At 25.8% G+C, this 16117-nt stretch overlaps 1 protein-coding gene across 1 annotated transcript in view; it reads right to left on the minus strand.

Moving 5' to 3' along the window:
- LOC140054912 (G-protein coupled receptor GRL101-like) overlaps positions 1 to 16117 on the minus strand; it is a 31110-nt gene that overhangs the window by 8624 nt on the left and 6369 nt on the right. The gene's annotated exons all lie outside the window — the stretch shown is intronic.

The raw sequence follows: 16117 nt of genomic DNA on the forward strand, positions 1-16117 counted from the left end.
ATGAGAAAAATACTTACAGTAATGTCAGTGCTGTCAATCTATCAAAAACATTGGCTGGCAATGTACTTATTTGGTTAAAGTCCAAATACCTTCAAAGTAAAAAACAATGTACAGTATCAATTACAATATTCAAGTTGTTTGATATGTCAACTTTTATTTTCGATATACATTTTTGAATTATTTGTATAGTCTTTCAGTCAATGATAGGGACATTATCTACATAGTAAATGCTGATGAGTATTCTTTATTTAGGCAAAAATTAACTGTTAAAATAATAATGTGTTATTCTCATTATCACAAATTCTATAGCAAATTCGAAATATTTATTATCATCCTAATGTATTTATCATTTAAATGTATTTAGTTAAATCTCTTTAAATAATGACCAATGAACAATTATTGATAATCTTTAAAAAATGAATAATTTATCAATAATGGTTAAATAATGTTACTGCATAATATTCAGTAATATAAATTATTTTATTATTTATTTAAAAACAAATTAAACGAAGGAATTAATATGAGTCAAAATACTTACAGATGTGTCAGTGCGGTCAATCTATCAAATACATTGGCTGGCAATGTACGTATTTGGTTGCTGAACAAATACCTTCAAAGTAAAAGAAAGATACAGTAACAATTACAATATTCAAGCTGTTTGAAATGTCAACTTTTATTTTTCTTATACATTTTGAATTATTTTATAGTCTTTCAGTCAATGATAGGGACATTATCTACATAGTAAATGCTGATTATCATCTTAATGTATTTACCATTTAATGTATTTAATTAAATCTCTTTAAAAAATGACCACTCAAACCCCTTCAAAATAAAAGAAAGGTGCAGTAACAAGTACAATGTTTGATATTCTATTCATACACAATGAACTGTAAAAATTACAATAATATTCAAGCTGTTCGATATGTCAACTTTTTTCTTTTTTTATACATTTTTAATTATTTTTATTGTCTTTCAGTCAATGATAGGGACATTATCTACATAGTAAATGCTGATAAGTATTCTTTAATTAGTCAAAAATTAACTGTTAAAATAATAATGTGTTATTCTCATTATCACAAATTCTATAGCAAATTCTAAATATTTATTATCATCTTAATGTATTTATCATTTTTATGTATTTAGTTAAATCTCTTTAGATAAGGATCAATGAACAGTTATTGATAATCTTTAAAAAAATGATTAATTTATTAATAATGGTTAAATAATGTTACTGTATAATATTCAGTATTATAAATAATTTTATTATTTATTTAAAAACAAATTAAACGAAGGAATTAATATGAGAAAAATACTTACAGTCCTGTCAGTGCTGTCAATCTATCAAATACATTGGCTGGCAATGTACTTATTTTGTTATCACCCAAACTCCTTCAAAGTAAAAACAATGTACAGTATCAATTACAATATTCAAGTTGTTTGATATGTCAACTTTTATTTTCGATATACATTTTTGAATTATTTGTATAGTCTTTCAGTCAATGATAGGGACATTATCTACATAGTAAATGCTGATGAGTATTCTTTATTTAGGCAAAAATTAACTGTTAAAATAATAATGTGTTATTCTCATTATCACAAATTCTATAGCAAATTCGAATTATTTATTATCATCCTAATGTATGTCAACTTTTTTCTTTTTTTATACATTTTTAATTATTTTTATTGTCTTTCAGTCAATGATAGGGACATTATCTACATAGTAAATGCTGATAAGTATTCTTTAATTAGTCAAAAATTAACTGTTAAAATAATAATGTGTTATTCTCATTATCACAAATTCTATAGCAAATTCTAAATATTTATTATCATCTTAATGTATTTATCATTTTTATGTATTTAGTTAAATCTCTTTAGATAATGATCAATGAACAATTATTGATAATCTTTAAAAAAATGATTAATTTATTAATAATGGTTAAATAATGTTACTGTATAATATTCAGTATTATAAATAATTTTATTATTTATTTAAAAACAAATTAAACGAAGGAATTAATATGAGAAAAATACTTACAGTCCTGTCAGTGCTGTCAATCTATCAAATACATTGGCTGGCAATGTACTTATTTTGTTATCATTCAAACTCCTTCAAAGTAAAAACAATGTACAGTAACAATTACAATATTTAAGCTTTTTGATATGTCAACTTTTATTTTCGAAATACATTTTGAATTATTTTAATAGTCTTTCAGTCAATAATAGGGACATTATCTACACAGTAAATGCTGATGAGTATTCTTTAATTAGGCAAAAAGTAACTGTTAAAATAATAATGTGTTATTCTCATTATCACAAATTCTATAGAAGATTCTAAATATTTATTATCATCTTAATGTATTTATCATTTATATGTATTTAGTTAAATCTCTTTAAATAATGACCAATGAAAAATTATTGATAATCTTTAAAAAATGAATAATTTATTAATAATGGTTAAATAATGTTACTGCATAATATTCAGTATTATAAATTATTTTATTATTTATTTAAAAACAAATTAAACGAAGGAATTAATATGAGTCAAAATACTTACAGATGTGTCAGTGCTGTCAATCTATCAAATACATTGGCTGGCAATGTGCTTATTTGGTTACCGTACAAATACCTTCAAAGTAAACATATATACTTATACATTTTGAATTATTTTAATAGTCTTTCAGTCAATGATAGTGACATTATCTACATAGTAAATGCTGATGAGTATTCTTTATTTAGGCAAAAAGTAACTGTTAAAATGATAATGTGTTATTCTCATTATCACAAATTCTATAGAAAATTCAAAATATTTATTATCATCTTAATGTATTGATCATTTTTATGTATTTAATTAAATCTCTTTAAATAATAATCAATGAACAATTATTGATAATCTTTAAAAAATGAATAATTTATTAATAAATACTGGTTAAATAATGTTACTGCATAATATTCAGTATTATAAATTATTTTATTATTTATTTAAAAACAAATTACACGAAGGAATTAATATGAGTCAAAATACTTACAGCTGTGTCAGTGCTGTCAATCTATCAAATACATTGGCTGGCAATGTGCTTATTTGGTTACTGTTCAACCTCCTTCAAAGTAAAAACAATGTACAGTAACAATTACAATATTCAAGCTGTTTGATATGTCAACTTTTATTTTCGGTATACATTTTTTTTTAATTATTTGTATAGTCTTTCAGTCAATGATAGGGACATTATCTACATAGTAAATGCTGATGAGTATTCTTTAATTAGGCAAAAATTAACTGTTAAAATAATAATGTGTTATTTATTATCACAAATTCTATAGTAAATTCTAAATATTTATTATCATCTTTATGTATTTATCATTTTTATGTATTTAATTAAATCTCTATAATGACCAATGAACAATTATCGATAATCTTTTAAAAATGAAAAATGTATGAATAATGGCCTCTTCAAGTCAGCTGTATACTGCTCTAGTACTCTTATAGATACCATTGTAAAACAAATTTGAATTAATAAATAAATTTATTTTTTATAGCAAATTCTAATTATTATTTGTTTTATTATTATCCTAATGTTTTATTATCATTTATCATTTATTATCTACATAATAAATACTGATGGCCTGGGTATACTTTAATTAGGCTAAAATATATGTTTTATTTTGTTATTCTCATGAACATAATTTTTATAGGAAATCATACAAATTTGTTATCATCTTTATGTATTTAATAATATAATTATTTAATTTACCTAAATAATGACCAATAAACAATTATTAATATCTTTAAACAATGAATAATGTAATGAAAATTGTTAATACTGTATGTGATTTTTTTTTAAATACTGTGTTTGTTGATCAAATTATGAATGATAAACTGCATTATATTCATTGTTATGAATTATTTCATTTGTTTTCTTTTTAAGTAAATTAAAACAAATAAATTAATTTTAGAAAAATACTTACAGTTTTGTCAGTGCTGTCAATCTATCAAATACATTGGCTGGCAATGTACTTATTTGGTTACTGTTCAACCTCCTTCAAAGTAAAAACAATGTACAGTAACAATTACAATATTCAAGGTGTTTGAAATGTCAACTTTTATTTTCAATATACATTTTTGAATTATTTCTATAGTCTTTCAGTCAATGATAGGGACATTATCTACATAGTAAATGCTGATGAGTATTCTTTAATTAGGCAAAAATTAACTGTTAAAATGATAATGTGTTATTCTCATTATCACAAATTCTATAGAAAATTCTAAATATTTATTATCATCTTAATGTATTTATCATTTTTATGTATTTAATTAAATCTCTTTAAATAATGATCAATGAACAATTATTGATAATCTTTAAAAAATGAATAATTTATTAATACTGGTTAAATAATGTTACTGCATAATATTTAGTATTATAAATTATTTTATTATTTATTTAAAAACAAATTAAACGAAGGAATTAATATGAGTCAAAATACTTACAGCTGTGTCAGTGCTGTCAATCTATCAAATACATTGGCTGGCAATGTGCTTATTTGGTTACTGTTCAACCTCCTTCAAAGTAAAAACAATGTACAGTAACAATTACAATATTCAAGCTGTTTGATATGTCAGCTTTTATTTTCGGTATACATTTTTTTAAAATTATTTTGTATAGTCTTTCAGTCAATGATAGGGACATTATCTACATAGTAAATGCTGATGAGTATTCTTTAATTAGGCAAAAATTAACTGTTAAAATAATAATGTGTTATTTATTATCACAAATTCTATAGTAAATTCTAAATATTTATTATCATCTTTATGTATTTATCATTTTTATGTATTTAATTAAATCTCTATAATGACCAATGAACAATTATCGATAATCTTTTAAAAATGAAAAATGTATGAATAATGGCCTCTTCAAGTCAGCTGTATACTGCTCTAGTACTCTTATAGATACCATTGTAAAACAAATTTGAATTAATAAATAAATTTATTTTTTATAGCAAATTCTAATTATTATTTGTTTTATTATTATCCTAATGTTTTATTATCATTTATCATTTATTATCTACATAATAAATACTGATGGCCTGGGTATACTTTAATTAGGCTAAAATATATGTTTTATTTTGTTATTCTCATGAACATAATTTTTATAGGAAATCATACAAATTTGTTATCATCTTTATGTATTTAATAATATAATTATTTAATTTACCTAAATAATGACCAATAAACAATTATTAATATCTTTAAACAATGAATAATGTAATGAAAATTGTTAATACTGTATGTGATTTTTTTTTAAATACTGTGTTTGTTGATCAAATTATGAATGATAAACTGCATTATATTCATTGTTATGAATTATTTCATTTGTTTTCTTTTTAAGTAAATTAAAACAAATAAATTAATTTTAGAAAAATACTTACAGTTTTGTCAGTGCTGTCAATCTATCAAATACATTGACTGGCAATGTACTTATTTGGTTTCTGCCCAAATCCCTTCAAAGTAAAAACAATGTACAGTAACAATTACAATATTCAAGTTGTTTGATATGTCAACTTTTATTTTCGGTATACATTTTTTTTTAATTATTTGTATAGTCTTTCAGTCAATGATAGGGACATTATCTACATAGTAAATGCTGATGAGTATTCTTTAATTAGGCAAAAATTAACTGTTAAAATAATAATGTGTTATTTATTATCACAAATTCTATAGTAAATTCTAAATATTTATTATCATCTTTATGTATTTATCATTTTTATGTATTTAATTAAATCTCTATAATGACCAATGAACAATTATCGATAATCTTTTAAAAATGAAAAATGTATGAATAATGGCCTCTTCAAGTCAGCTGTATACTGCTCTAGTACTCTTATAGATACCATTGTAAAACAAATTTGAATTAATAAATAAATTTATTTTTTATAGCAAATTCTAATTATTATTTGTTTTATTATTATCCTAATGTTTTATTATCATTTATCATTTATTATCTACATAATAAATACTGATGGCCTGGGTATACTTTAATTAGGCTAAAATATATGTTTTATTTTGTTATTCTCATGAACATAATTTTTATAGGAAATCATACAAATTTGTTATCATCTTTATGTATTTAATAATATAATTATTTAATTTACCTAAATAATGACCAATAAACAATTATTAATATCTTTAAACAATGAATAATGTAATGAAAATTGTTAATACTGTATGTGATTTTTTTTTAAATACTGTGTTTGTTGATCAAATTATGAATGATAAACTGCATTATATTCATTGTTATGAATTATTTCATTTGTTTTCTTTTTAAGTAAATTAAAACAAATAAATTAATTTTAGAAAAATACTTACAGTTTTGTCAGTGCTGTCAATCTATCAAATACATTGGCTGGCAATGTACTTATTTGGTTACTGTGCAAATACCTTCAAAGTAAAAACAATGTACAGTAACAATTACAATATTCAAGGTGTTTGAAATGTCAACTTTTATTTTCAATATACATTTTTGAATTATTTCTATAGTCTTTCAGTCAATGATAGGGACATTATCTACATAGTAAATGCTGATGAGTATTCTTTAATTAGGCAAAAATTAACTGTTAAAATGATAATGTGTTATTCTCATTATCACAAATTCTATAGAAAATTCTAAATATTTATTATCATCTTAATGTATTTATCATTTTTATGTATTTAATTAAATCTCTTTAAATAATGATCAATGAACAATTATTGATAATCTTTAAAAAATGAATAATTTATTAATACTGGTTAAATAATGTTACTGCATAATATTTAGTATTATAAATTATTTTATTATTTATTTAAAAACAAATTAAACGAAGGAATTAATATGAGTCAAAATACTTACAGCTGTGTCAGTGCTGTCAATCTATCAAATACATTGGCTGGCAATGTGCTTATTTGGTTATAGTCCAACCACCTTCAAAGTAAAAACAATGTACAGTAACAATTACAATATTCAAGTTGTTTGATATGTCAACTTTTATTTTTCTTATACATTTTGAATTATTTTTTATAGTCTTTCAGTCAATGATAGGGACATTATCTACATAGTAAATGCTGATGAGTATTCTTTAATTAGGCAAAAATTAACTGTTAAAATAATAATGTGTTATTTATTATCACAAATTCTATAGTAAATTCTAAATATTTATTATCATCTTAATGTATTTATCATTTTTATGTATTTAATTAAATCTCTATAATGACCAATGAACAATTATCGATAATCTTTTAAAACTGAAAAATGTATGAATAATGGCCTCTTCAAGTCAGCTGTATACTGCTCTAGTACTCTTATAGATACCATTGTAAAACAAATTTGAATTAATAAATAAATTTATTTTTTATAGAAAATTCTAATTATTATTTGTTTTATTATTATCCTAATGTTTTATTATCATTTATCATTTATTATCTACATAATAAATACTGATGGCCTGGGTATACTTTATTTAGGCTAAAATATATGTTTATATTTTGTTATTCTCATGAACATAATTTTTATAGGAAATCATACAAATTTGTTATCATCTTTATGTATTTAATAATATAATTATTTAATTTACCTAAATAATGACCAATAAACAATTATTAATATCTTTAAACAATTAATAATGTAATGAAAATTGTTAATACTGTATGTGATTTTTTTTTAAATACTGTGTTTGTTGATCAAATTATGAATGATAAACTGCATAATATTCATTATTATGAATTATTTCATTTGTTTTCTTTTTAAGTAAATTAAAACAAATAAATTAATTTTAGAAAAATACTTACAGTGTTGTCAGTGCTGTCAATCTATCAAATACATTGGCTGGCAATGTACGTATTTTGTTAATGTACAAATACCTTCAAAGTAAAAGAAAGATACAGTAACAATTACAATATTCAAGCTGTTTGAAATGTCAACTTTTATTTTCAATATACATTTTTGAATTATTTGTATAGTCTTTCAGTCAATGGTAGGGACATTATCTACATAGTAAATGCTGATGAGTATTCTTTAATTAGGCAAAAATTAACTGTTAAAATAATAATGTGTTATTCTCATTATCACAAATTCTATAGCAAATTCTATTTATTATCATCTTTATGTATTAATCATTTTTATGTATTTAATTAAATCTCTATAATGACCAATGAACAATTATCGATAATCTTTTAAAAATGAAAAATGTATGAATAATGGCCTCTTCAAGTCAGCTGTATACTGCTCTAGTACTCTTATTGATACCCTTGTAAAACAAATTTGAATTAATAAATAAATTTATTTTTTATAGCAAATTCTAATTATTATTTGTTTTATTATTATCCTAATGTTTTATTATCATTTATCATTTATTATCTACATAATAAATACTGATGGCCTGGGTATACTTTAATTAGGCTAAAATATATGTTTTATTTTGTTATTCTCATGAACATAATTTTTATAGGAAATCATACAAATTTGTTATCATCTTTATGTATTTAATAATATAATTATTTAATTTACCTAAATAATGACCAATAAACAATTATTAATATCTTTAAACAATGAATAATGTAATGAAAATTGTTAATACTGTATGTGATTTTTTTTTAAATACTGTGTTTGTTGATCAAATTATAAATGATAAACTGCATTATATTCATTGTTATGAATTATTTCATTTGTTTTCTTTTTAAGTAAATTAAAACAAATAAATTAATTTTAGAAAAATACTTACAGGCGTGTCAATGCTGTCAATTTATTAAATACATTGGCTGGCAATGTACTTATTTGGTTCCCGCTCAAACTCCTTCAAAGTAAAAACAATGTACAGTAACAATTACAATATTCAAGTTGTTTGATATGTCAACTTTTATTTTCGGTATACATTTTTTTTGAATTATTTCTATAGTCTTTCAGTCAATGATAGGGACATTATCTACATAGTAAATGCTGATGAGTATTCTTTAATTAGGCAAAAAGTAACTGTTAAAAAAGGAATAATTTATTAATAATGGTTAAATAATGTTACTGCATAATATTCAGTATTATAAATTATTTTCTTATTTATTTAAAAACAAATTAAACGAAGGAATTAATATGAGTCAAAATACTTACAGTACTGTCAGTGCTGTCAATCTATCAAATACATTGGCTGGCAATGTACGTATTTGGTTCCAGCCCAAATCCCTTCAATGTAAAAGAAAGGTACATTAACAATTACAATATTTGATATTCTATTCATACAGGTATAGGCCTACAGTGATTGTGCTTGGGGTATATAAAGTGACCCCACAAAATGAAATTATTTCTGATAACTCTAAGTACTAAATTTCAAATTGTCATTAGGTCATTATTACATATTTTAAAATATATATTATATATATTTTTAAATTCCACGTTTTATAATAAACTTACAATGAAATGTTTGCACTGACTGACTTACAATTCTGTTACTGGAATATGATCATTATACTCGTTGATGGTTGCGATGTTATTAATACTCCATGGAGGACGACATTCCACTCTGTGACCGTAAGTAGACCTCTTAGGCGCACCACATTCACAGTCGGCTGGACATTCTGCATTTGTTAAAAACAAGACAACTCGGAGATACGTCAAGAAAGGAAAAGTGAAAACTATCTTTTTCAATATATATGTAATGTTACAAATGCAATCAAATCAAATAAAATGTCTAGCTGTGACCGCTCAATTAAATATAATTCGAATCAGATAAAAAAATTAATTCATAATCATGTAAAAATAAATACTGTATAGTACAGTATATAAACAAAAGTTGAACATTAACATTTAAATCAGATTGTCTTCGAAGTTTAATAACAGTACTGTTGTTATAAACCAACAAAACAGTATAGTTTGTATGAGGCATACTGTTCAAAGACAGGGCTACATCTATTATTAAATACAGTATCAAATACCAAACAGCTAATTAATTATTATATTAAACAATTAATAAATTAAAAAAATGAAGCAATCATACCGGGAAGGGTATTAGGATTCCAGGCGATAGTAGTAGGATCATAGTCAAAGTTGATGACGTGATTGGTAACGTTAACGTAAGTGGAGCTTCCCCTGTCACTGTCAACACCACTGGAAAGGGTGCCACTGCCACTGCTACCACCACTGCCACTGTCACTGCCACTACCACTACCACTATCACTTTCACTGCCACCATCGCTGTCACTAAAACAGCGATAACAAGGTAATACAACCAATACAACAATACAATACAGTAGTATGTTTCCTTTTAAGATAAACATCTTCTTAACTTAATTCACTCGTAATCAATTAATAAACTTTACTTCTGCGAGTCCGCTCAGTATATGAACAATATACTTTGTTACTATCTTTATTTACCTGTATTTATTAAACTTTTTTTAAAATATTAAACATTTAGATACCGTCACCGGATGCATTAATAAAATTATGAGTTGTTAATATTTTATAATATCTTTTTATCCATGTGTGCACAAGATTTTTAAAACACATGGACCCAGCATTGTTGAAAAGTGCTAAGTTTGATTAAAGAGATTACATTTTGTAGGTATAATCTAGACTGGGTGCTAAGCGAATAACAAACAAATGGGAGAAGGTGGTATCTGAAAAGTTGGAAAACATTAAAAATAAACACAATTATTAATACTATAATTTTCTATATTCCTAATACTGTATAGAGGTCGTTATATTATTGCACATTTTGATTCATATCTAGATAAAACAAGCTTATGACGATTATTTTCATGTTTTTCTTTTAATTAAAGTAAACATTATTTTGTTTCAGTTTTAGGTAAAATAGGGAAGTAGTTAAAAGTAAACAATACTGATTGGTAAGCAGGAGCTGAAATTAACAGAAAAAAAATTACAGGTGTAAATCAGTGTAAGAAATAAAGTTGACGCAGGTATATCAATCACATGTGTATTTCTAATATAGATGTACAGTAGGTGTTATTATGAATTACGCATATAACATAGTGAATTTGATGAAGTATTGATCGTTGTAAACAAAGTTAAAAATATGCAAGTGGAACGCCATTGCCACGTCAGCCAATCAACGACTGACAACGGTAAATGAAGATTCAGCCAATAAAATTTAAGCAGAAACATGTTAATTTTTTAGTGAAATGTGTTATGGTCATTATCAAAGCCATTTTGCTATGTGCATAATTGATAACAATGCACTAACATTATTTTCATATGTCACAGCTTTAAATCGATATATTGAATTCAAATTGTTCGTCTTTTCGATGCTACAGATTTGAGATTTTGTTTTGAAAATTCCCAGATTTGTGTACTATTAGTTAGTTTAAATTGTAAATATCTTTTCAACTACATTATTTTCTTTATATTTCTTACGAGCTTTCCTATGTTAATCTTTTATAGGTGATGATATTCCGATCCTGTTGGAAATAAGTCCTTGTGTACTTTGATATCTTGGCTTAACCACCCCCTCCCCCGGATATACGCTGTGTTGACGTTTACAAGAAAAATGATAACTTTACTGTTATGTTCATAACTCTTTACGCCTTTCTTGTTTTGTTTTTCAATTCCTGGCTGCTTGATACTCTTAAAAAATTAATTTTCTGCTATACGTTTATACATTTATAGCTTGTCTCCCTCTAATTAAAGACCGATATACGCGATTTAATAAGTACTATTAAAGATGTAATTGTCCCCCTATATTTTTTTCAAAATGTTTGGTTGAATATGCCATCTTAATTTCACATAATAGTTATCCATTTTTACCAAAAATTGGATCGAAAAAAAAAATTATTTATCCGAAAAAACTGTAATTTAAAGCAAAAATAGTCAGCCAATGGATTTTTGGTTGTATAGGCTATAACCATTTTTTTGTCATTTCATAAGTGAAAACATTGTTTTTTCCTCTTTTTTTTTTTCTACTGAAGTGATTAACTTTATTAAAACTACAAAATAATTAAAAGTCTTATTTAAGTAATCTTCATTTTTCATGTTTTTGAGGACAATACATATTTAATAGTAAAGGATTATTTAAACTCTGTTTTATGTTTGTACCGTATAACCTCATAATATGTAATAGTTTATTTCATCTGTTTTGTTTTACTATCAAATGTTATTTCGTTCGGACCCCATAATTGATGCATGGCTTACACAGTTCTCATTATATAACTTCCAAATTTATCCAAAGATTGTTTTATCTTTGTTTAAAGTTTGTTTTGTTGACGTTTTATATATTATTATAATTTTAATAAGGAGTTTTTTTTATATAAGGAGTTATAGTTAACTCCTTGTTACTGTCCTGTTTCTTATTGTATATTATCATCCTTTCCTTCTCCTACGTTTTTGTGTCTCAAGTATCTCTAAAACGTGTACACATAACATTTCATAATTTTGTCAACATTTGAACATTTACATTTTGTATATTGTATATCTTATATTGATGATATGCAGCAGAAACTTCCAATAGTTAGGCTAATGTTGCCCATTAAGTTGTAAGGTTGATCGTGAAAATCAAAACGATAATGAATATTATCACTAGCGTTCTGATTTTTACCAGCTTATAGCAACCCATTCAGGAATGATAACGACATATATATGTACGGCGACTGTAGAATAGACCCGAGATATGCCATACTTCGGTTTTTAGACGATAGAAGATTGGAATATTTTGTATAATAAAGAGTGATACAATGCGTTCTGTTCGTTTTACTTTTACTAATTTTGCAAATTGCAGTATTTACAATTATTATAAATATTGCCTGCCACGTTTTACATATTCAATATTGATCTTGACCTACCCACCAAAGTTATCGATCACTCTGCTAATAATATCATGAAACAAACTAAAGTTATCGATCACTCTGCTAATAATATCATGAAACAAACTAAAGTTATCGATCACTCTGCTAATAATATCATGAAACAAACTAAAGTTATCGATCACTCTGCTAATAATATCATGAAACAAACTAAAGTCACATTCACACTAATGTTTTATTTTACGGAAGGGAAGACGACGTAGTTATTTTTTACCAAAACGGTATCGTCTTCCGTTCCGTGAAGTGGAATTTTAAATTTTGAATGGGAGTATTAAATGTAAGCAGTATCCAGATAAATATAAAACTTGTTATTCTATAACTATAAGAATAACCATATATGCTTCCTTTGATGAAAATTATATTTTCACACGTCCAATCAAATGACGTCATGATGAGTAAGGACAATAATATCGTGACAATACAACGATGTTATTGTTTTTATTTATCATGACGTCATTTGATTGGAATTTTAAAAATATCATTTTTATCAAAGACAGCACAAATGATTATCCTATACTAGTTCTAGAACGAAAACCTTTCTAATTTCTTTTGATTTATGTAAAAACAATCCATGCTTATATATTTATCGTCGATCGTTTCGTCATGGTGTAAATGAGCCTTTACCAGGATAAATAACTAAGCTTGAACGGGTCCTATGATTTAAGTGAATATACGAACTTTTGTAAAAGGTACTTCAAGCTGTACCTTAAAGAAACCGAAGACAGAAAACATCTTAATATACCGTGTGGAGAAATATAGCTGTGTGTGTCCTTTGGCGAAGCAACCTCACGATAAAGAAATATTATATATATATTTTTTTTTTAGCGAACTGTGTTGTGATGTTTTGTTTGAATACTCAAATTATAACACATTATCCTCTACTTTATATCTATGCTGCTTTTAATAGTAATAAAAGTATTAATGACAATCAAATGAAAACATAATATAAGAAATGGAATAACAGTATAATACTGTATATCGGAAGTTTGATTAAATACTCCTTAAGTTGTTCGCATTTAAGTTTGATACTCCTTAAGTTACTTTTAAAATTCCTTAATCTTACAAAAGTAGTACGTCAAAACATTACCAAACAAAATGAATCAATTCCTTCTTCTTTAAATCTACTAAATCGTCAAATAATTAATAATATTCAAAAATTGTCGAATTGTTTAAATCTACCTAAATCTTCACACATTATTTTACGTAACGGAAAATTTCAGTAAATCGAAGCATTAACTTCTTAAGTCTTTACTCAATGTTGTAGACAATTGGTACATTACATACTTCAGAACCAATTTTTACTAATTTAAAACAACTTTGTAAACAAGTATTCGTTTTTGTGCACAAATTTTCAAACAAATAAAGATTCACAAATCCACTTATAATGTATATAAAATACAATTAAACTTCAATCGATGAAATTCAACACATTGTGATCAGATATTCAAAATAATTAATCATTATTAAGAATGTATGTTTTTAGTTTAAATTTAATTCACGTTTTATGACATTGTTCTTTTCATACCTATCTAACATACAATCATCACCATATCTGGTTAATTTTAAATTGTCTTAGTACAGTATAAGTAAAGTGTTAAATAAAATTGACTGAGAAACAATGAAATAAAATTTGATACTTCCATAATATTATTTACTTGTCATATGCGTATTTAAACGTTAAGCAAATAAATAACGTTTTTACAGATGTCAAACAACTTGATAGGTTAACTCGAGAAATTAAAAGACATTAAATAATTTATCAGGTGTATTGTTATAAACCAGTGAACGTATATAGAACTGATACAATCCTAAGATATAAACAAACAGTATTTGACAATTTCAACTTAACGTTCTGTATAATATTTGAAATAGATTACAATAAATTTAAACCATTGTTGTAAAATATAAAATACATTTAAATCCCAAAGCGGGTGCTAAAGATTACATGAATACGATAAATGAACATTTAATAGGCAAAAACAAGACCAAGTGTAGAGTTTGCACAATAAACAATTAAATCACAATGTATTAAGTGGAATCTGTACAACTGCCGGTTGACGCACTTTGCACTTAAACATATATACAATTGTGTAAAGATAAGGATTCACTGAGGAGTTGATGGGGATGATGAATGTCGCCGCCCAAACATATATGTCATCAGGAATCGTCATCCAACTCATCTCAGAACCAATTGCCATTACTATAATCGGACCCCAGCAACAGAAATCTGTGAAAACTATTAAGCCCAGTTTTCTCGCCATTTTCAACTGTTCTTTCCTCATCTGTCGTCTATTGACAGTGGCCCCCGATCTCTTAACCGATAAGAAGATCACGAGGTAGCTCACTGTTATTACAATGAACCCGATTCCGTTAAATACAACAAACATGGCGACTGCATACTCCCAGCCTTGCCAATGACTTTTTGTCAGAGGTAGTGCGAGGCACACACTCTCTTTGCCATAGTAATTATCTCCAAAATATGAAATATCTGTTATTGGAAGAAAACTCAGCACAATCCAAAATAGCCATGCCAAGCCGATAATGCTTCTACATTTTGTACGATTGAGGCGTTTTGTACTAAATGGATTAACAATGTTAATAGCTCGATCCACACTCAGCAGCATCAGTGTAAACACTGAGCATTGCCCAGAGATTGTAGAAATTGCCCCGGCAAAGCTGCAAAGAAAACTGCTCTTCCAATCCCTTGCAGCTTTAGCATACCGTCCACGATAGTGTATGTCCGCACTCGCAATGATGATCAAGTAGACTGCCATTAGCAAGTCGGACACGGCAAGATTAGTAATGAGTGTGGTCTGGACCTTATTTACATTGTTACCTAAATCATTATCCTTTTTGAACTTTCGTGATATGATGACAATCAAATTGCCAATGACTGATGACACCCCAATGATCATCATCAATACACGGAGAACATCGCTTTTTAGCAAGTCTTCACAAGAAGCAAATGCATCAACGGGTTCGCAGACATCAATGTCACCAACAAGGCAACACAGACGAGAGAAATCGGAGTACCTAAGAGAGTAAAGTAACAGCAAATGTATGTGATCAGTTACTTTTTTTAAAGCCCAAATTGTTACTCTTCGAAAATTCGAGGATTTTCAGAATAAATTTATTTGATATAAAGATTGCGGTACACCACGTATATTAGTTCTGAAAAGATCTGTCGAGTTTCTCTATGTTACGATGAATCTGCGTATGATCGTCCTCATGAGTGGGAGGGATTGTGGGAGGGATAATATAGAAGAGCAAACATGATATAAACATTTGATTTCG

Source organism: Antedon mediterranea, chromosome 7 (assembly GCF_964355755.1).
Source record: "Antedon mediterranea chromosome 7, ecAntMedi1.1, whole genome shotgun sequence".
Classification (NCBI taxonomy): Eukaryota; Metazoa; Echinodermata; class Crinoidea; order Comatulida; family Antedonidae; genus Antedon; species Antedon mediterranea.